The sequence below is a fragment of the Carcharodon carcharias genome, chromosome 2, assembly GCF_017639515.1.
Source record: "Carcharodon carcharias isolate sCarCar2 chromosome 2, sCarCar2.pri, whole genome shotgun sequence".
NCBI lineage: Eukaryota > Metazoa > Chordata > Chondrichthyes > Lamniformes > Lamnidae > Carcharodon > Carcharodon carcharias.
The window spans coordinates 116,525,399-116,548,253 of NC_054468.1; the positions used below are offsets into that span (position 1 = coordinate 116,525,399).

Here is a 22,855-nt window from a genome sequence, read left to right on the forward strand (position 1 = left end):
ACCCAGGCTACACACAATAGCAGCCATCACGTCCCTTACAGTCGCTCGCAAGGGGTGTTCCTGTCCTGGATCGCTGGAAGAAGCCTCTCTCTCCACCCCCCCCCCCCCCCCCCCCGCCATACTCCCTTGAAAGCTGTTCCCAGCTTTATCCCCACCCGAACAGGCTTCAAGATGCTGATAGTTCCGATTCGACGGTGACCACCATCACCCCCCCAACTTTCTCCTGGGGTTAATTACTGGGAGGTGGGGGTAGGGGAGGGAAGGGAAGGGGGTGCAGAAGAGGCATTGAAGGATCCTGCCCAATTTCCATCGCAACAGACCCGAAGGGACATCGGAGCAGGTCAGTGATACTCCCCACCCCCACAAAACAAAGAGGGGAGGAGGTAGCAGCGGCTGGTGGGGTAGAATAGTGTGTGTGTGTATATATATGTGTGTGTGTGTGTGTGGGGTGGGATGGTCTCCGCCCCTGGGGTTCAGTATCACATCCACAGCAGCGCTTACAGAGGGTATATACGTGGGTGGGGGGGGGGGGTGGTGCTGAAACAGTCAGGGAAGAGGACACTGAGGGGGTGAAACAGTCAGGGAGGGGGAAATTCACGCCTTAGCAATTACCCTTCGTTTGGAAATTTGACGGTGCAGCCTTGGGCAGACTTTCATTCGGAAGGGGAGCAAAGATACAGAGAAAGTTTTGTTGGTGAGGGAGAGATGCCGCTTTGTCGAGCTTTTTAATTGTCTCACAAGAGCTCATGTTCGGGTACAAAAACCTTAAATGTTAAATTTCCCTCCCCCTCTCCTGTTTTTGCTCCGATCTGGGTGTTTAGAGCACAGTTATCTACTGGAACACCCTATTATGTTCAGTCTATGACACTGCCTGCAGTTGAATCTCTCTCTCTCTCCCTCCCTCTCTCTCTTTTCAGTGGAGTCTGGTTGAAATCACTGGAACAAGAGCTGCTTGCGTGCAGATAATAAGCAGAGGCAGTGGAACACAATGGCACCTTGTTTTAAACAAGCCCCGCTCTTTCTGGGCAGTATCAGGGCTTGTATAACTTGGCTTAATGGCAGGGCAAAAGGAGGAGGAGGAGGAGAAAGTTAGACTGGGAAAAGTTCGGTCGCACTGGAGTCTTTCAAAAATAGTTCGCAAGTGGAAAATGATTTGAGGAATTGCAGCATCTCAGTTTAATTATAGGATTTTAAAATCATTGTTTAGGGTGTTTACCCCTCCTGCAGTGGGTGGAATCGTCCCAGATTTGCACTAAGTGTGGTAGCGAGCGGGAAAACATCCCCCCCCCCGCTGCAATGGCGGCGTTTTTCACGCCGTATCCTCCCAATCCCGCCTCATTAATCATGCATTCCTGGGAAGCACGCCCTTTTCGCTGACGGACGGGCTCTCGCTCGCCTGCCTCGCCGACATCTCGCCACTTCATCACACCGGGCGCCATATTTAAACTGCAGCCGCGCACGCACTTCTCAATGCTTCCGGGGCACCGGTGAAGATATGGCCCCAAAAGCTAAGAAGAGTGCAGCCCCCCTCCCACCCCCAATTCAGTGATGCATTCCCGGGATGCCTTCTGGACGCGTGAAGGCCCCCCGTGATGTCCTCTACCCCGAGCTCTGGCCGCAGGAGGCCCATCAGTCTCAGCACTCCGGCTTGGGAGGCGGTGACAGAGGTGGTCAGTGCCAACGCTGCGCACAAGAGGTTGGCCATCTAGTTCAGAAAACGGATGAATGATCTTATCTGTGCCGCCAGGGTAAGGCAACCATCTCATCACTCTAAACTCACACGTTCACAAGCCCATCACGCACTCACTGGCATCTCACTCACTGCCAGCTCAAGGGACATCACCACTCACTCTCTCTCACACACACCCTCACATCTCCATCTGGCCTCATCTCCTCTGGAGACTCCTTCCTCAGCCCTCACCATCTTGAGGCCACTTGCACAGATCAACATGCGCCCCCTCACACACCCAGGGATAACCCCCCCTACCCCAGTACAGCCCTCGCCCTGCAGCTTCTTCCCTTGCCTGAGGCCACTTCTCCCCCTTCCCCAAGCAAGCCCTAGCCCTGCAGTCATTGAAAAGCCACCCCTGCCTTACGGCTGATCTGGTAGGTAGAGACCTGCCCATGAGAACTCCCTAAAAGTGATGTGGTGCTGCCTGTGAAGCCTGGGGCTGATGACCATGAGTGCTGCCTGAAGCAAGATAGGCAAAGAAACCTCGAAGTGCAGCTCGCCGGGTGCACGTTGTTTATGTACAGTTGTGAAATACGTCGACGTGCTTGGATGATCCAATATGGGGGGGATGATTCTGGCGAGCAGGGTTTATGCAGGCGTCTTACAATGAGGTCCTGATGTCCAACGGTGGGAACCGCGGCCCGCCATCAACGGGCTGTGCGGACGAACACAAACTGGTTTCATGACATCGTGAAACCAGTTTTTGGCCACCTCAACATATTGTCCGCTCACACCGTCGAACACGCTCGGCACCAGCGGGCACAGAAAATTCCACCCTACATTGCAACAAAATTTGTAAAATGGTGTTCAGCTATGAGTGTTGCTGAAAAGAGAGACATGTTGCCGAAATTTTTCATTTTGCACTCATCAGGACAAATGCAGGAATGCCAAATTTCAAAGAATCACAACAATTTATACTACAGGAGAAAAGGGTGCTGATGGGTTGGGAGGTCTTGGAGTTTGATTTGACCTGCACTAATTTACATGGGGGTGTTATGGGACCTTAGATCAGCCTGTAGTACTTAATTGTCAGATAGCATTAAAGCTGTTGACCAAATTGATAAACGTCCAGCCTTGAGTTTGAATAAAGTATTTCCAGCCCTGTATACAGCTACACTTGGTAGTTGCACCACTGGAAAACGATACAGCAGAGTATTTTGAAGGCACAAGTTTACGAAAATAAAGGTACACTTGAAAACTGTGGCTGGGCCATTCGGTGCTACATATGATTGTTGCTTATTAATTAGACAATAATTGGGGGCAATCAGAGAGAAGCAAAAGGTAGATCCTGACTTGGAACAATATTGGCTGTTCCTTCACTGTCGCTGGGTCAAAATCCTGGAACTCCCTCCCTAACAGCATGGTGGGTGTACCTACACCACATGGACTGCAGCAGTTCAAGAAGGCGGCTCACCACCACCTTCTCAATGGCAGTTAGGGATGGGCAATAAATGCTGAGCTTGCTATTGCCTAAAAGATGAATAAAAAAAGGTACGTATACTTGAAATAAAAAACAGGTCCAACACCTAGAGCACAGTGTACAGTTTTGGTCTCCTTACTTAAGGAAGGATATATTTGCAATGGAAGCAGTTGAGAGAAGGTTCACTCCTGGGAAGATTCCTGGGATGAAGGGGTTGTCTTATGAGGAAAGGTTGAGCTGACTGGGCCTATACTCATAGTTTGGAAGAATGAGAGGTGATTTCATTGAAACATATAAAACCCTGAGGGGGCTTGACAGGGTAGATGCTGAGAGGATGTTTCCCCTCATGGGGGAATCTAGAACTAGGGGGCACTGTTTAAAAATAAGGTGTCTCCCATTTAAGAGGGAGTTGAGAAGGAATTTGTCTCTGGAATTCTCTTCCACAGAGAACAGTGGAGGCTGGGTCATTGAATGTATTCAAGGCAGGGTTAGAGAGATTTTTGATCTACAAGGGAGTCAAGGGTTATGGCGGGGGCAGGCAGGCAAGTGGAGTTAAGACCCCAATCAGATCAGCCATGATCTTATTGACTAGCGGAGCAGGCCCAAGGGACCGAATGGCCTATCCCTGCTCTTATTTCTTGTGTTTTTATGTTCTAATCATCATGTTCTTCTAACACCACCTGAGAGAAATTAATTTTTCATCGGAACTGATAAAACACAAAACCGTTGCTTTATTTCCCTTTGAACTTTGGCAAAGCAGTCCTGAAATCTCTAGGAGTTAGCAGCTCAGAAGCAGCATGAGCAGAGAAGGGATTTGAGGCAAGGCCCAGGTGTCTGCCCGGTGCCCACTTCTTTGTTGGAGGTGGGGAGGGGGACATGGAGGGGGCATTCAGAGCACAGCCAAAAGTGGGGCAGGTGCTTTTTACATCCAACTCCTTATGTGCAGACATCACAGGAAAAAGGCGAGAACTGGTCAAGAACAACATTTGCCAGGAATCCCATCACTCACACCTCTTTTGTCCCAGCGCAGTGTTCTCGTGAAGGTCGTACCAGAACCTGATTCTGCCTCAGGTGGGGCCTGGCCCCAGGTTGTTTTTGTTGAGTTTCTTCCATGGCATTGCCAGTGGCTCTCAGTTACCCCACTATAGCATGTGTCAAATCGGCACTGGAGATGATGGGATGCCCCCCCCAGAATATGCTGGAGACCCTGAACCTGAGATTTCAGAGCAAGCCGCGGTGAAATAATGGGATGGATGAACCTTATCCACTTCCCCTAAATCAATTGCCAGAACGCTCCCCGAGAGCCCAGACCTGATGCTCAATTTGAAATGCAAATCTTTCATTGTCCTTCGAGATCCTGAAGGACCTGTTCAGCATCTCCTAGTTTGATTTCAGATTTTTAGCATTCACAATTGTTTTTGCCTGTACCATAGAGACACATTTCTGACAATTTGAACCCTGTGGTTGGTAGGAGCGCAAAGAGACATTTATGGATAGTGAGTTCGTGTAGCATCTCTCAGTGCTTGAACTGCAGCAAGGGCATATCCAAGCAAGGATATATTTTTCTGAGCTTATGTTCATCTGAAATATCTGGGTCTCCTCTGGGCCGGCTTCCAGTGAGTGGAAGGATACAGGAGACATTTGTGCGAAGCGGCAGGAAGAGTTGACAAGGCTGCTTAAAAAATCAAATGAGATCCAGAGCTTTATAAGCAAAAGCAAGTAAAGTAAATGCTGGTTAGGCCTCAGTTAGAGCATTGTGTGCTTAGGAACAATGTCAGGGCCTTCAAGAGGGTGCAGATAGGGTTGACAACCTTCCAGGTTTGGCCTGGAGTCTCCAGGAATTGAAGATCAATCTCCAGGACACTACTGTCTGCAACCCTGGAAAAAAAAATCATCAGGACATTAAAAAATATTGTTTTTTTTGACATTTTCTTTGAACATTTCTCTTTACCAGGTATAAGATTATTAAAAATGGGAAATGACGCTGTTTGGTTGACAGTAAGTTATCTAATTGGTCTTTTTGCTTTCCAATTGGCGTGGGAAGGCAGGACATCATAAGGATGGATGTGTTGGCCGACTAATGGCTGGAGCGTGGGGGCAAGTCATGTGATGAAACCTCCAGGAATACATTTACTCTCAGTTGGCAACCTTAGGCGTAGAGGAAATTTATTATAATGGTACCAGGAATTATGTGGAGAGTCTGGGGAAGCGAGAGCTGTTCTCCTTAGAGCAGAGATGGTTAAGAGGAGATTTAATGGAGATGGTCAAAAGTATGGGGGGGGTTTCAAAAGAGTGAATAGGGAGAAATTGTTTGCAGTAGCAGCTTAACCAGACAACACAGATTTAAGGTAATTGGCAAAAGAACAAGAGGCTAAATCAGGAGAATTATTTTGCACAGTGTGTTGTGATCGGAAATGCACTGGCTGAAAGGGTGGTGGAGACAGGTTCAATAATAACCTGCCAAAGGGAATTGGATACACACCCGATGGTGAAACCTTCGGGGGCTATGGGGAAAGGGCAAGAAAATTTGACTAATTGGATAGTTGTTTCAAAGAGCCAGCACAGGCATTGTGGGCAGAATGGCCTCCTTAAGTGCTGTATCATCCTAGAATATGGCAGGAATGAGCAAAGTGGATAACTAGTGATTTTAGGATTGGCTTAGAAAGCTATGACATGTTTTGTGCTACTTGAGTTGTTACAGTTTGTACTTTCTCCAGTCCATTTTCATGTTTAAACAGCTGTATTCAGCTGGCTATCTCCTTTGAAGTTTAACCTGTCTCCTTTGTTGCCTGACTCACTGATGCACTAAGCTAGTGTAGCCTGGGCCCAACAATAAACCCCAAATTATGTTAAATTGTTTACGCGAGAACATTTAAGGTGCCCCCTGCCTTTGTTAATTTGGACAACAAAATAGTCACACATAGGAATGTAGGTCTTAGAAGCAGGAGTAGGCCATTCGGCCCCTCGAGCCTGCCACCTTTCAACAAAATCATGGTTGATCTGGTTGTGGTGTCAGCTCCACTTTCCTGTCTGCACCCCCCCCATAACCCTTGACCCCCTTGTCTATCAAAAATCTGTCTAACTCAGCCTTAAATAAGTTCAATGGCCCAGCCTCCACTGCGCCCTGGGGAAGAGAATTCCACAGACTAACGACCCTCTGAGAGCAAAGGATTCTCCCCATCTCCATCTTAAAAGGGAGACCTCTTATTCTTAAACTGTGTCCCCAAGTTCTGGACTCTCTCCACCGCGCCCCCACCCCCGCCACCACCCACCACAAGAGGAAATTGGGAAATAATTATGAAATTAGCTCAGGAAATTGGCTTAGGAAATAAAAATAGAAAATGCTGGAAATACACAGCAGGTCAGGCAGCATCTGTGGAGAGAAAAACAGGGTTAATGGTTGGATTTTAAGCTCCCCACGCCAGCGGGTATGAAGGTGGGGATATGCAAAGTCCAGTAGGTGGCCTTTCTGCTGCCAACTCCCTGCCCCAACCTGTCTGAAATTTTATGGCGGGGGTGAGGTGTCGGGCGGCCCACCTATCCTGGGGTGAATTGATGCCCTTATATGGTCAATTAAGGGCCTCAGCCCACCCCCGCTGGTATTTTACCTATACCATGCGGTAAGCCTAACAGCTTTATGGGGGGAGAGAACCTTCTTTGTGGATCTGAGCCCAACAGCGGCACCCCCTTCAAGATCATCCCCCCTTTAAACCCTCTCCCAAACTCCCCTCAACCTCGCTTGCTAAGACTGCTGACTCAGCTGGGCTCCTTGGCGTGGTGGGGCTGCCTGTAGTCCCAGCAGTGGCCACCACTCCCAGATGGTGCTGCTGAGACTACAGTGCCACCAGTCATCCAAACAATGTACTCCAGGGTAAGTTAATGAAAAGAGGCTCCCCCTGTAATGATCCTTTGCTGGGCCAGTTGAGCTTTGTCAAGTAATCTCAACACTTGGCAACAGTCAGAAACCAGCTGGAGCAGAAGAATCACCCAAACCTCAAACGCAAAAACTTTCCAATGTGTAGCAGAGTTATCTTGCATCATCCGAGCCCCCGCCCCCAGTTTGGCTGTCTGGCTGCACATGCCTTTTATTATTAACGCAAAATAAGGACAGGTTCTTCTGTTGAGTTCATTGTGCGACTTCTCTTTTTTTTAATAAACAGACTCCGGAGCTGGATAAATGTTTTTGTTGGACACTTTATCCAAATTGAGGGGCCCCTTTAAGGTGCGTGGCAGTGTGCTTTCCTGCTATTTTAGGGACTTCCTGTTTTCAGTTCTATTGCAAATAAGTACCATGTAGTAATCCTTGTGGGAGACAAAGGATCAAGAGCTAATTTGGAAGTACAGTTTTCATCTCATACTCATCATACTCCAGTCTTTTTGCCAAGTGTTGAGAGTGCAGGTGTGCTTTACTGTTATAAGGTCTCATTTTAAATACAGGGCGGAATTATCTACTACAGTGCAATTAGGATCTGTGCAAGCTAAAGATCATAATGGTGCATGGTTTGCTACCACCTTGCTGTCGGTAACATTGATTGAGGGGTAGGGGCAAGAGAGAGTATGAAATTTAATGTGGGATTCAAGCACACAAGCTGCATGGAGATGATAAGACAGGGGCTCTTTATTCCACCAGCATCAAATCTTCATGAACATTGATGGAAAAGCATAACTGAGATGAAAAAGCTATTTACAGTGAATATTAACAACTGATGCTCCAGATCCACCCATTTACCAGCAAGAGATCAGGAACTGATCTCTAATCAACTGGGTAGCAGAGTTCACTTGGTGGAGCTTTCTCCTGCTATTTTCCTGTGACTGTGTGACCCAGATTGTCTTGTCTCCCAGACACGAAGAGGATGTCCCTCTCCTCCTGCCCCCCTCGAGCTCAGGGGTGCTGTCCACGCAGTCTGCCTGAGTCTTCAGCAGCTGTTCTCCCTCTCCGTTGCCACTACCCACACCCTAGCTACCGGAAGAGGCCCCGGTCCTACCATAGTTGTGGCCGGGGCTCCTCAGTTCTTCGACCCACCAGTCTCGAACTTCTGCTGCAGCTCCTTGCTGCTGCCCTTCTTTCTCTCTCTCTCTCACTTTCCAAGGTTTCTGGTCCACCTCCTTCTTTAGCCCAGGCTTGGCCTTAGGCTCCACCCCAGCTTACTGAGGACTTCGCCTGTTGACTTGAGGGGGAGACCCCAGGGCTGACTGACTGCCCTGCCCGGTGTCCTCCCAAGCTGACCATCTCCGATGGCAGGGTCCTGGTGTCCCACAGGGAATGTCCCACATCGGGCCCCACTCTGAAGTCGGGACACACTCACCTCCCCCACTACAATATTTTGACCTTGTGTAACGGGTTGCATCAAACTGCGCTGGTGTTTTCCAAAAGTCGAGCCAAAGGCATTGGAGTTGCACGTACCACCAGAAATTAAATTGGAAATTTGTTATGAACATAGGAATTAGGAGCAAGAGTAGAAGAGTAGGCCACTCGGCCCTTCAAGCCTGCTCTGCCATTCAACAGGATCATGGCTGATCTGATTGGGGCATAAGGGCGCAGCACAGTTGATGGTACGGCGTCACTTAAGATGGTTGAGGGAGAGAAACCCCGGGTAACCACAGGCTTCACATCAGTTGTGCAAAAACTAGAGGAACCTGTCGTTAGGAATAGAATGATTGATGATCGCTGAAACAAATATGAATAAATCAGAGAGTCAGAATGTTGAGGAGAAATCATGTCTAGCTAATTTAGTTTAATCTTTCAGGAAGTTACAATGAAATTAAAAAGAGAGTGTCTGAGGATGTTATCCATATATTTAACAGCCAAGCTGTATATAGTAATTTTTAATTACCGATTTAGGCTTATCTAAATAGAAATCACAGGAATTTCTTTCTTCAGAATGTCTTTTGCTTTGGTATTTAACAGATTGAACCTCTCTTCAAGAATATTTAAGCAGCACTGTGGTATCAACAGCGTAAATAAGATTTGGTTAGATAGTAACAAAAATTTTAGGAATTGAACACCAATGAAATTTTAAATGACCCGAAAGCCACATTGTGCAAGATAATTTTTGCAAAACAATTAAACCGATACCAAATGCAGCACTATCACGTGATGGAAGCATAGCAGGAAGATACAGCCATTTTTAAAAAGCAAGCGCACTCTGACATCAGTGAAGTGAAAATTGAGCAGTGTTGACAAAGCAGCCTGCTTCACCCCATCCATCACCTTAAAAACCCACTTCCTCTACCATTGGTGCACAGTGTGTACCATCCATGAGATGCACTGCAGCAGCTCACCGAGGCTCCATGGACAGCTCCTTCCAAACTCACGACCTCTACCACCTAGAAGGACAAGGGCAGCAGATGCATGGGAACACCACCACCTGCAAAGAAAAAGGTGTGGCAATGGGTACCCATATTGGCCCCAGTTATGCTTGTCTCTTTATGGGGTATGTGGAACATTCCTTGTTCCAGTCCTACTCAGGCCCCCTCCCACAACTCTTTCTCTGATACATTGATGACTGTTTCAGTGCCAATTCATGCTCTCATCTGGACCTGGAAAAATTTATCAGCTTTACTTCCAATTTCCACCCCTCGATCACCTTCACTAGTCAATCTCCGACATTTCCCTTCTCTTCCTTGATCTCTCTGTCTCTGATTCTGGTGAAAGACTGTCCACCAATATTCATTACAAGCCCACCAACTCCCACAGCTACCTCGACTACAGCTCCTCACACCCCACTTCCTGTAAGGGCTCCATCCCATTCTCTCAGTTCCTTCGCCTCCGTCGCATCTGTTCTGATGATGCCACCTTCCAAAATGGTGCTTCTAACATGTCTTCCTTCTTCCTTAACCAAAGTTTTCCACCCACGGTGGCTGACAGGGCCCTCAACCGTGTCCGGCCCATCTCCCTCGCCTCTGCCCTCACACCTTCCTCTCCGTCTCAGAAACATGATAGGGTCCCCCTCGTCCTCACTTTTCACCCCATCATCCTCCACCATTTCTGCCAACTCCAGCATGATGCCATCAACAAACACATTTTCCCCTCAACCCTCCCCCCCCCGCCCCATCAGCATTATGTAGGGACCGTTCCGCCCGTGACACCCTGGTCTACTCCTCCATCACCCCCAACAACTCATCCTTTCCCACGACACCTTCCCATGCAATCGCAGAAGGTGCAACAACTTCCCCTTTACTTCCTTCCTCCTCATCGTCCAAGGGCCCTATCACTCCTTTCAGGTGAAGCAGCATTTCACTTGCACCTCCTTCAATTTAGTCTACTGCATTTGCTGCTCCCAATGCAGTCTCCTCTACATTGGAGAGACCAAACGCAGACTGGGTGACTGCTTTGCAGAACACCTTCGGTCTGTCCACAAGCATGACCCAGACCTCCCTGTCGCTGGCCATTTCAACACACCACCCTGCTCTCATGCCCACATGTCTGTCCTTGGCCTACTGCAATGTTCCAGTGAAGCTCACCGCAAACTGGAGGAACAGCACCTCAACTGCGAATAGGCACTTTACAGCCTTCTGGACTGAATATTGAGTTCAACAACTTCAGATCATGAACTCTCTCCTCCATCCTCACCCCCCTTTTAATCACTTTTTAATTTTTTTTACTTGTTTATTTTATTTACTTATTTTTATATTTAATCTTTTTAAATTCATGTTTATCCCTTTTTTATCCTTTCTTAAAAATCATTTTTCCCCAACCCCTTGCCCAATAAGACCATCTGTCACTTGTTAATCCGTTCTTTCACAGAGTGCTGAGCTTTGTTCTGCCATTAACACATTCTGCTTTCTCACCTTTATGACACTATCAGCACTTTCTTTAGTCTTCACCACTACCATTAACACTCTCTTTGTCTTGTGTCCATGACATCTTTGTCAATTTCTCCTTAGCCCCCACCTAATCACTGACTTTCTATTCTGCTTTACCTGTTCCACCCCACCTCCACCAGTATAAACTCCATCACATTTCTACTTCTCTTTAACGCTGAAGAAAAGTCATACGGACTTGAAATGTTAGCATGTGTGGAGCAGGAAACAGAGTTGTCAGACCTGCTGAGTTTTTCCAGCATTTTCAGCCTTTATTTTTTATTCCATTACCTGCAGGCTCCCCTCCAAGCCACACAGCATCCTAACTTAGAAATATATCGCCGTTCCTTCACTGTAATTGTGTCAAAATCCTGGAACTCCCTCCCTAACAGCACTATGGGTGTACCTACATGCAGCGGTTCAAGTAGGTGGCTCATCACCACCTTCCAAGGGCAGTTGGGGATTGGCAATAAATGTTGGCTTGGCTGATCCTGATTTTTAAACCCTGTCCGATCCTGATGTTTTAACCCTGTCCCCTGCACTTTGAGAGCTGTCGCTTTAGCACTGATTTCTAAAAGAGTGGCCCATGTTACAAGTGTGACAACCCAATGCCTACCATTAAGGTATTCTAGTGATATTAATGATTGAGTTTAGACAATTCGTTGCAAACTGAGCCTAATTTAATTTTTTGTGAGAACTGCACTGAAACTAAAATTTCCTCAGACCCTTTTGATGTCTTGGAGAAGGTTTTGCTTAAGATATCTAATGTGAAAAAGTAATGAGAGCAGCGTGCTATTAGTTAGGACGCACTTCTGCACATAAGGGTGGAACTTTCTTCTGCCTGCGAGTGGCAGTTGATGTTAGGTCAGTTGTTAATTTTAAAGGTGAGATTGATGGATTTTTGCTAATCGAAGAGATTAAGGAATATGAGGTGATGGTATATGGAGTTAGGTCACAGATCAGCTATCATCTGACTGAATGGCAGCGGAATAAGCTCCAGGGAGCTGAATTTCCTCCTCCTGTTCCTAAGTTCCTATCCAATTGGAGAATTGAAACAAACAAGTTTATAATTAGTAGAGCATGGCAGAGAATAAAACAGCACTTTTGCATCAATTGAATAATTAAACTAAATGATGTTACATAAACCTATTGTCTGGTGCGATCCAATTCACTAGCGAGCTCTGAGGTAATCCAATCATGGGCTTCCGATGATTTAATCTACCGAGTCCAGTTATGCTCCTCCTCTTTATAATTCCATCCCAACCCTATGATTGAGTTATTGCCCTGTCATTAATTCTCTTGCAGGTTCTCGTTATTTTACTTAGAAGGCAGAAACATCACGCTCCATACACAATGTTGCTAAATGTGCAGGCATCAGTAATGTAGCTACGGGCGCAGAACATCGAATTTCCTTGTAATCGGCTAGAGATTATTTCTTGCCAAATCTGTCATAACCTTGGCAAGATGCCCAACAACAGCCGTGTTGCAGTAGAAAGCAGAATGCCTTTCCATAAAATCATGTACAGATGTTCTTTTAACAAAGTTTTTATTTTGTGGATGCAATCTCACCCTGAAGGCCAGATGACCCTTAAATTCTCCAGCCTTCTGGGACAGTGACTGTAGTTCAGTGAGAGAAGCCGGGGAGGGGGGTTGAGTGAAATAGCTGATGGTGATGTCAAGTTGTGGTTGGGTGGGGGTTGTAGACAAACGCACAGGGACCAAAGCAGGAATCTGGTCATTTTGCTGCATAACATTAATTATTTCCCATCACTAGATCTCTTATTTCAATTACCGCAACACATCTGGCTGCATTATCATTGCATCTTCAACCTTACCAACAATTGCTTTTCTTCACCGACATAAGATCAGGGGAATTATCTCAGTTGATTCCCATCCAAGCACTAATACCTTTGCCCTGACTGGGGAGTTTTTCTACATATATATGAGTCATACAACTTGGATATGAAGGCTGATTTCTCTTCTTAAACTCTCATTTCTAGTTTTGAGAAAGTGTGTGTTATCAGTAATGCTGAAAGACTGCACATGTGGATTGGGTAACTGAGTTACTGTCTTACTCTGTTTAAATGGCTAGCTTTGACTCTACCGTACGTACTTATTGAAGTCAAAGATAACTTGCGATTGGAGTGTAAGGAATGTTTCCCATTTTTTTGCATCCAGTGCCCTGCTGCTTGTTAAAGACAGATGGCATTAGATCCAGAGCAAAAGTTACTCTGACCCAACACTTGTGCTTCAACAACAACAACAACTTGTATTTGTGTAGCATCTTTAAGGTGGGAAAATGACACAAGGCACTTCAGAGGAGCTTTATCAAACAAAATGTGACTCTGAGCCACTGAAGGCGATATTAGGACAGATGCCTAGAAGGTTGGTCAAAGAGGTAGGCTTTAAGGAGCATCTTAAAGGAGGGGGCTAGAGGAGGTTATTGAAGGAATCCAGAGCTTAGGACCCAGGCAGTTGAAAGCACACCCACCAATGGTGAAGTGATTAAAATTGGGGATGATCAAGAGGCAAGAATTAGAGGAGCGCGAAAACCTTAGAGGGTTGCAGGTGATTAGAGAGATAGGGAGGGGTGATGTCATGACGGATTTGAAAACCAGGCTTGTAAGCGAGGTCGATTTACGCCAATGAGCACAGGGTGATGGTGAACGGGACTTGGTGCGAGGAAGGACATGGGCAGCAGAGTTTTGGATAACCTCAAGTTTATGCAAGATGGAAGGTGGGAGGCCAACCAGGAAAGCATTGGAATGGTCAAGTCTCGAGGTAACAAGGGTATTAATGATAGCTTCAGTAGCAGATGAGCTGAGACAGGAGCACGGTCAGGGAGGTTCCAAAGGGGATGATGCCATTGTGTGATCAGAAGCTCAGAGGTTGTGTATAGCCTGGTTCAACTTCAGACATTTACCAGGGAGAGGGATAGAGTCAATGGCTGAGGCCTGGTACATATGGCAGGGACTGAAGACAATGGCTTTGATCTTCCTAATACTTGGAGGAAATTTATGTGCATCCAGCGCTGGATGTTGGACAAGCAGTCTGATAATTTAGAGATGGGGAGGGGTGGAGAGAGGTGGTAGTGAGGTAGAGCTGGGTGTCATCAATGTCCACGTGGAATCGGACACCATGGCCTAGATTTTTCTCTCATCAGACGCATGCGATTGGTGGGCCCAGAAGTGGACGTGAAGTGCACTTGCATCTGCGATTGTGCCCCGACCGCGATCTCACACTGGCTGGCCAGTTATCGGCCCGGAGAAAAGCTCAGCACTGCCAGGGTGGGTGGGGGGTGGGGGTGGGTTTTGCGGTTGGTGGGGGGGGGGTGTGGAGAGAGGGTTCCACTGAACTCCCTGAAAGCAGACAGGCGCCTCCGGGAGCTGGAGACCTCCGCAGATTAAAAGAACGCCCCAAAAAAGCTGCAAAAAGTGTCCGTGCAGCACAATCGAGCACCTGAAAGCAGACCTCATTAAAAAAACAGTCCCCAGATATTTCTTTTTATTTTATCTCCTAACGGAGATTTCATCCTGCCCTTGGATGAGGTTTCACCAAAAAATGTGAAGCTCGCCTGGCCGATTAGCCCGTCCACCAACCCTAAGGTTGGACAGGCCACTGAAAATTGCTGACAGTTGGGCGTTAATGGGGCTTAACTACCCTCTTAATTGTCGGCGGGTGCTCTTCTGACTCTTGTGCGCACCTGCCAAGCAAAATAGCGCACGATGGCTTCGGGACGCTCGCCCGACATCACCTCATATTGTTTCATGTCCCGCCCGCGGGACATAAAATTCTGGTCTTCAGATGATATCTCCGAGGGGCAGCATGCCAGTGTTCCAACTGCGCTCTCTATGGCATATTCCTGCCACCATTCCTACTTTAAACCACTAAGATTTTAAGGCCAAAATATTGGCACTTTGGGGTTGTGTTCCCGAGAACTCAAACTCATTCCAAAAAAGCAGAGGGGACCATCACTCTGACAGTCCGTGCTAGAATTGAGGCTCCAGTGTTCTAGCTACTGGATACCCAGTCCACTTTTGAAGCCAGTGAAGCTCAAAGCAAACTGGAGGAACAGCACCTCATCTTCCGACTAGGCACCTTACAGCCTTCCGGACTGAATATTGAGTTCAACAATTTCAGATCATGAACTCTCTCCTCCATCCCCACTCCCTTTTCCGATTCCCCTTCTTCCAATAATTTATAATATTTTTGCAAATATATTTTTCTTTTCCCTCCTATTTTTAAATTTATTTTGATCTATTGTTTCATCTCCAGCTTTTAGCCCATTTCGATCCCTTCCCCCCACCCCACCCCCACTAGGGCCATCTGCCACTAGCTTGCTTCCCTTAACTTCCCCATTAGCACAGCCTTTAGATAATATCACCACCCTCAACACCCCTTTGTCCTTTTGTCTGACGTCTTTGGCAGTCTCTTCTTGGCCTTCACCTATCATTGGCCCCCTATCGAGCTCTCCTGTCCCACCCCCTTCTACCAGCTTATATTTTATCTCATTTCTATATGTCTTAGTTCTGATGAAGGGTCATACGGACTCGAAATGTCAACTGTATCCCTCTCCGCAGATGCTGTCAGACCTGCTAAGTTTTTCCAGGTGTTTTTGTTTTTGTTCTAGATTTCCAGCATCTGCAGTATTTTGCTTTTATCCGCTTTTGAACTGTTGATTCTATTCATGTGCAGCGGTAATACAGAATATAGTGTTGTATTTGCAGAGTGACTTTGCCATGAGGCCTGCTGTCTGCCTGGCAGTGCCGATTCCCTTTCCCATGCGGGAGGAGAGGGGTTGTGCACGCAAACCTTTTACACTTGCCGGAGTGTCTGTGGACAGCAGGAGGCTTCTATTAGAGGTGCAGCCGGACAGACAGCAGGCGCACTCTCTCTACTTACAGAGCCTACTTAAAGTCATTGAATCATTACGACACAGCAGGTGGCCATTCGGCCCGTTGAGTCCACGCTGGCTATTTGTAAAGAACCAAACAGAACTTGTGACCGCAACTGCCGCCCCATCTCCCGATGAAAGAAGGGTGATGATATCTCAAGCAATTGTACGGTCAGTGCAGGATAGTAGCGTATTTTGTGTGTGCACAAAATCAGTCCCGTGTCACTTTAACGGCAGTGCCATTTCCAGGCATGCTAGACAGGGAAATTAACCCAATCATCGCTGTTCTTCCCAGGAATCGTGGAGTCACCCTGTGCAGCCTGAGCAGTGCCTTGGCACTTCAGAGGGGCTCAAGATTCCTAAAACCCCTTTTGCTCAAGTTGCCTTGCCATTATAGTTTACAACTTCAGTTGTCTCTCAAAGTGCTATGAGCCGGTCCGACCTATAAATCCATACTATTGTTTAATTTCAGCTTCGCCAATTTGCTCATTCCTGGTGCATCATCTTGTGCCAAGCGAAGAGCTATTTTCCTTATTCCACGACCTTCTCAGTCAATACGCCAAAGGGGATATTTTTGTAAAATTTCTACCTTCAGGGTGGTCACTGATCACATAGATAGAGGGTCGAAAAAAGGGCTTCAGCTCCTGAATCAGCCCTGAACTCTTTTATTTTATAAGAAAAAACTAGTTTTGAAAAGAAAACTCACTTTTGTACAGCAGCGTATTTTATATTACCTGTTAAATTGCGGAAAATCGGTTTGACATTTCAGGGTTTACACATGCTAAAGCTTGTGCTAATTACAAACTCAATCTACTCTGCGATGTGACAGCATCATTCTTTCAGGAAATTGTTTTGCTGCAGGCTCTCTATAATACGTGAAATAACAGATGGCTGAGGCCAAAATACCAAGGTGCAAACATGTCCTGTTGGGTTTGTGCTTTTCCGATTCATCTGTTCATCAGGTCCAACACACACACACACGGGGTGGGGGTGGTGGTGTGCAGTTCTCCACTGTCCATTCTATCATGCGCCAGCGAAATCCATTAAATGTCTAGGAAAATAGATATGCCTTAGGCAAGACACAGTGTTTGGGTTCGGTTCATGATCCGCTTTGTTCCAAAACAGTCACAACGGTGAATGTGACCGACGGCACTTGATACTGTAGCTATAACCACAATAAGGTACGTTTATGTAGCACCTTCTAGGTGCGTCACATGAGCTATTATAGTTTCATGGCACGTGGCCTTTAGTTGCGGCCATGGAACTGTCATGTGTGTTCTTTATCCTGTTCACCTGCTGACATCTTCAGGTTATGATCCGGGTTTCCCCAAGGTGCAGGTACTCTGTTTTGAACGGCTTTCACTTTTTATCCAGTCACCTTCGGCTGCGCGGAATTTTACTCCAGTTTAGCTGTCATGAATTGTTTGCACCCAGGGTTGCTTCCAATGCTTTTAGTCTGGAATTTCTTCCCTAAAGCTCTTCGCCCCTCCACCTCTCCCTCCTCCTCAAAATCTGCCTCGTTGACAGGCTTTTCATCGCCTGACTTAATGTTTCCTCCATGCAGCTCGGTGTCGAATTTTGTCTTTGACAGCGCTTCTGTATAAAGGTGCTACGCAAGGGGAGGTTGTTGTTGCTGTTTTCCGGTTCTCACCACGAAGTCGACCTCTCTATGGACAAGCCCACAGCACCATCTGAAACTAAACCCTGTGCCTTGAGAATGTAAGAGATTGCACAGCACAGAACAAAGAGCCCTCCTTTTTCATTGTAAACTGGTTACTGATTTCATTCTCAAAGGCTTGTGGTTGTAATCACGCCAACCAAAACAGCACAATCCTTTCACACCCGAATCCAGGAATTGTTATAAAAACAAAAAAACTGCGGATGCTAGAAATCCAAAACAAAAACAGAATTACCTGGAAAAACTCAGCAGGTCTGGCAGCATCGGCGGAGAAGAAAAGAGTTGACGTTTCGAGTCCTCATGACCCTTCGACAGAATTCTGTCGAAGGGTCATGAGGACTCGAAACGTCAACTCTTTTCTTCTCCGCCGATGCTGCCAGACCTGCTGAGTTTTTCCAGGTAATTCTGTTTTTGTCCAGGAATTGTTAACTTGATCGTAAGATAGGGATACAGGCAGCAGAGCATCGAGTGACTTATAGTTTACCGGAGGGTGGGAGGTAGGAGGCTGGCAGACAGACCATCAGAATAGTAAAGTCTAGAGGTGACAAAGGCATGGATGAGGGTCTCGCCAACAGATGAACTGAGATGGAGGGGTGGTGGGGGGTGGGGGGGGGGGGGTGGTGGTGGGCAGAGACGGGCCAAGTTACAGAGATGGAGGGAGGCAGGCTTGGCGATGGAGAGGAAATGGAGGTCGGGAGCTCGGCTCAGGGTCAGATGGGATGGCGTGATTGTGACCCGTGACCTGCAGTAAAACCGACAGGAGGCCATTCTGCCCCTCAAGCCTGTGGATAGGATCAGGTGGAGGCTATTCAGCCCTCGAGTCTCTTGGAAAGGATCAGGTGGGGACCAGTCAGCCCCTCGAGCCTTGGATAGGAACAGGTGGAGGTCATTCAACTCATTGAACCTGCCCCGCCATTTAATTAGATCATGGCTGATCTGTACCTCACCTCCACTTACCTGCTTTCACTCCATACCCATTGACACCCCTTATCTGGCTAAAATAATATAACCATTACATTACCCTGAGGCTCAGTTGGGCAGCATTTCTGTCCACACAGAAAATCAAAGAGCCTTGTTAATGCATCTCTGGTTTGAAATAATTGGGATTGAGGAATCTGAGTCTACAGCTCGAGCAGAAAGCTGGGTGGGGGCATATTGTCATAGGGTAATGGGCAAAAGTGTCAAACACAGACAGTGTCCTAGTCCCCACTTTCTTGAATTCCACCTGTGGGGGAACACATCCCTCAGCTCGACTCACCCACACCCACTTTAAACAAACATGCCAACTTCATATGAACAAGTGATGAACAATTTCAAATATAACTGTTAAATCTCAAACTTCTTCCTGTTCTGACAAACATTGACCTGAAACGTTAACTCTGTTTCTCCCTCAACAGATGCTGCCTAACCTACTGAGTATTTCCAATACTTTCTGTTTTGATTTCAGATTATAACCACTGCTCCCATTTTTAACAGCCTGCGGATGCTGGTAACCTTGCTGCTGCCATTCACACCTCCTCTAGTCCCATCTTTTTGTTCGTTTATTTGTCCCTTCTGCCTTGCCCCATCATCTCTTCTCTCATTCCATCTCTCCTGTCTTCCACCCCATCAGACCTTCACTTTTGGTCTTTCCTGCCACTCTCCTCCCCTTTCCCTGCCCCGGCGCTTAAAACCGATCGCACATCCTGAACTTTTACCAGCTCGGATGCAGGATCGTAGACCTGAAGTGTTGGGCTGACGTTTCCTGGCCCCCATGGAGATGGGATTGGAGCCAGTTCCCGGGGTGCGGGGAGAACGGACAGGGAACTGGGTTAGTTGCCCGCTCCCCGGTGACCAGTTATGCCAATCTCTTAAGGATCCATCTTGCGCCAGCATTTTCCCAATGTTTCACCTCCTCCCACCACCATCACCACCCCCCAACCCCTCTCCCCCACCAAACTACCATTTGCAGAGGCTCACCAGCTCAATCGAGGTGGCTTCTCAGACCAGGGGAACCCTCGCAGCCTGGAGTTGCCAACCCTCCAGGATTGGTCTGGAGCCTCCAGCAATGGAAGATCAATCTGCGGGACACTGCTGCGTGCAAAACCTGGAGAAAAATCATCGGAACATTTTTTTTTTTAAATTGTTGTTTTTGTCATTTTCTTGGAACATTTCTCTTTACCGGATATAAAATTATTGAAATTTGGGAGAAAAAAAGGCTATTTGGCTGGAAGTCAAGTCATCCTATTGGGTAATGAGTCTTTTTGCTTTCCAATTGGGGAGGAAGGCAGTGCGTCACTATGATGGATATGTTGGCTAACTAATGGCTGGCGGGTGGGGCGTAGGGGGTAGGTCATGTGATGAAACCTCCAGGAAAACATTTAATCATAGTTGGCAACACTATGATAGCTAGAGGGTCCATTGCTGAATGACGGGGCTATGTCCTGAAACGCCACAGCCCCAATCGTGAATTATCACGTGGAAAGGCTTCCCCATCCAGCCACTGCTGCCCCCCCCCCCCCCCCACACACACCCCACCATCTCCCCAATCCCGGAGGGGTTACTGGCCTCTTCGTGCCTCTTTGATCTATTGCTTCTGCACACGCAGCTGAGGGGTCCTCACGGAAGCATCCATCTCCCCCCCACCGGTGGGACTGCCAGCCTTAAATCACTGCAGACGTTCTGATTGGGAAGCTGCCTCCTGGCGGGTGCGCTGAAAACGTGGGTGAGCTCAGGACGCCCGTACGGACCCGACATTGGTGTCCCCAGGCCCACGGAGAAATCCGAGCCCATTAACTCCGTTCCTCTGTCCACAGATGTTGCCGCCTGGCCTGCTTGAGTATTTCTAGCGGTTTCTGCCTTTCTGTTTAATTTCAGATTTCCAGCATCTGCAGTGTTTCGCTTTTGTTTAACCATTTGAAGCTCCTTTGATGGCTGTTTAAAAACTTAAGTTAAAATTAGAGAATCGTGTTTATTTTTTTTAAAAGAAAACCTTTTTTTTGTGGACGCGTTGTCTCTTAGTAACAAAGCTGTGAAAAACGTAAGATGTTTCTTCTAAGTTCTCAGGTTGTCCAAGACTGCAAAATGCAAACCTTGCCTTTAATTGCACAAGTATTGTAGGCTACTTGCCCAGTTGATAGTTTGCAGTTAAATGGGTGACAGCCAACTCCCGTGATTTTTTTTTCATTCATAGTTGAATCCGAATCTTTTATATACGAATTGTAATGGGATTTCATAATGAAAATAGAAAAACTAATAGAAGCTGCATTGTGTGCTCATGTACTGGGACTGTCTTGGTGCAAGGCTCTGTAATTCTTGGCCAGCAAAGTAAACATATTTTGCATTATACATTTTACACCATCTGAGCCTTGACATATTACTTAACTAAACTCTAGGGACACAAGTCCATATGTGGAAGCTAATACTACCTGGAAGTGGTGACATTTAGAAAGATTACATCCTCAACCAGACCATATGTCCTGTAAAATATACAGCATGGAAACAGGCTATTCGGCCCAACAAGTCTGTGCTGGTCCTTTTACTCCACATGTCTCTCCTTCCATTCCTTCTGCTTCGTCTTAGCCTTTCAACATATCTTTCCATTCCCTTTTCTCTCATCAATTTGTCTAGTTTCCTTTTGAAGTATCTAAGCTATTTCCCTCTCCCGCCTCCTGTGTCAGCAAGATCCACATGCTAACCACTCTCGGGGTAAAGGAATTTCTTCTTATTTCCCGATTTGATTTTCCGTGGACTTTTAGCGAGTGGAAACCCTTCCCACTGAAAACAGGCACCAGCAGGCAATGGGGGAGCTTGCAGGGGATCGTGAAATAATCGGAGAAGGTCCAGTCAGGATGCCAGCCATCTGGTCATGAAATTCAGGAGAGTTTTAATTTTATTTTTAGTCGGGCCTGTATTTTATAAAATAACGAAAGGTAAGTTCCTTTTAAGACATGCGTGCGTACAGCACTTTTTACGACCACTGGGTGTCTCCAAACACTTTACAGCCAATGAAGTATCTTTTGAAATGGGAAACGCAGCAGCCAATTTGCACACAGCAAGTTCCCACAAACAACAATATGATGATGGTCAGATAATCTTTTTTTTTTGTGTGTGATGTTGTTTGAGGGATAAATATTGGCCAGGACACCAGGGATAACTCCCCATGCTCTTCTGCAACATGGGGCCCCAGGATCGTTTATACTCACACCTCAGGGCATTTGAGGCTTTTGTGTAATATCTTATCCAAAAGGTGGCACCTCCAACAGTGCAGCGCTCCCTCAGTACTATGCTGCCAGCCTCGATTTATGCACTCAAGTCCTGGAGTGGAATTTGAGCCCAGAACCTTGTGACTCAGAGGGAAGTGTACTTCCCACTAGGTCCTACCTGACACGGAGGCCTGAACCAGAATTGTAACATCATCCATTGTGGAGCCATATCCTGAAGTAAACTTTCAGTTTGATGCAGAGAAATACAGAAATGTATCTTTATGGTAAATGTCTGAAACATTCCAGGTTCTTTTCTAAATGCATAAACAGTTAAATTTATACACTTTGTCGTTCTGAGGTATAAAACTAATGGTTTTTCCAAGGATATGCCTGGATAAGCCATCAGCCCACACGCTTTTAGATCAAAATCTTAGAAGATTTTAATGAGCTTGTCATCCATAAAGGCAGCCCAACCATCTTCATACAAGAAGAAAAAAAGAATTTGAGATGGACAAGATTTCCTTTCTCTATAGCACCGGGTCAACTGTATTAATCTGCATCCAATCAATGGTCTTTTATCCTGACTCTCCCCAGACTCCCAACATCAGCCCTTCTCTGAATGAAACATCTTGGGGGCTACTATTTTTTAAAAAAAAAATTTCTAAGCTTGTCAACACGCCCGTTGTCAGATCTCCCCTAGAGGTTGTCACATCCATGAAACTGATGTTAATAATCCTCCTGCAGCACCACAAACGTCAGCACATTCACACACAGGCGATACGTTAGGGTGCCTGCAGAATGCTATGCGCTCCAAGTATTCCTTTCTTTACATTCTCACCTTTAGATGCTGAGCAATGAATGTGGCAAATCCTCAGGAAAAGCACAATGAAAGCAATTGGAGCGACTTTTTAATGCTATTCCAGCAGTCATTTCCATTTCTTGAGGAGAGATTTGTCACTAAGCTATTGCAAGAAGATTAAAATTGTTCTCGCAGTTTCCCCAGGCAGGTGGAGGGCAAGGGGTGGGGTAGGCAGCTGAAGCCCTTTGATATTTGGATATTTTCTGACAACACAATTTTGTTTACAGTGGAAGGTTATCACCCCATCACTGGGTGCAGAATGGAAAGATTGAGTTGGCTGCGTTG

General features: G+C 46.7%; 1 protein-coding gene across 1 annotated transcript in view; it reads left to right on the top strand.

Moving 5' to 3' along the window:
- The first annotated feature begins 272 nt into the window (after positions 1-272).
- btbd3b (BTB (POZ) domain containing 3b) overlaps positions 273-22,855 on the top strand; it is a 60,216-nt gene continuing 37,633 nt past the window's right edge. The window contains exon 1 of the mRNA XM_041175747.1: positions 273-340. The gene's annotated coding sequence lies outside the window, so the exon portion shown is untranslated. The remainder of the gene's footprint in view (positions 341-22,855) is intronic.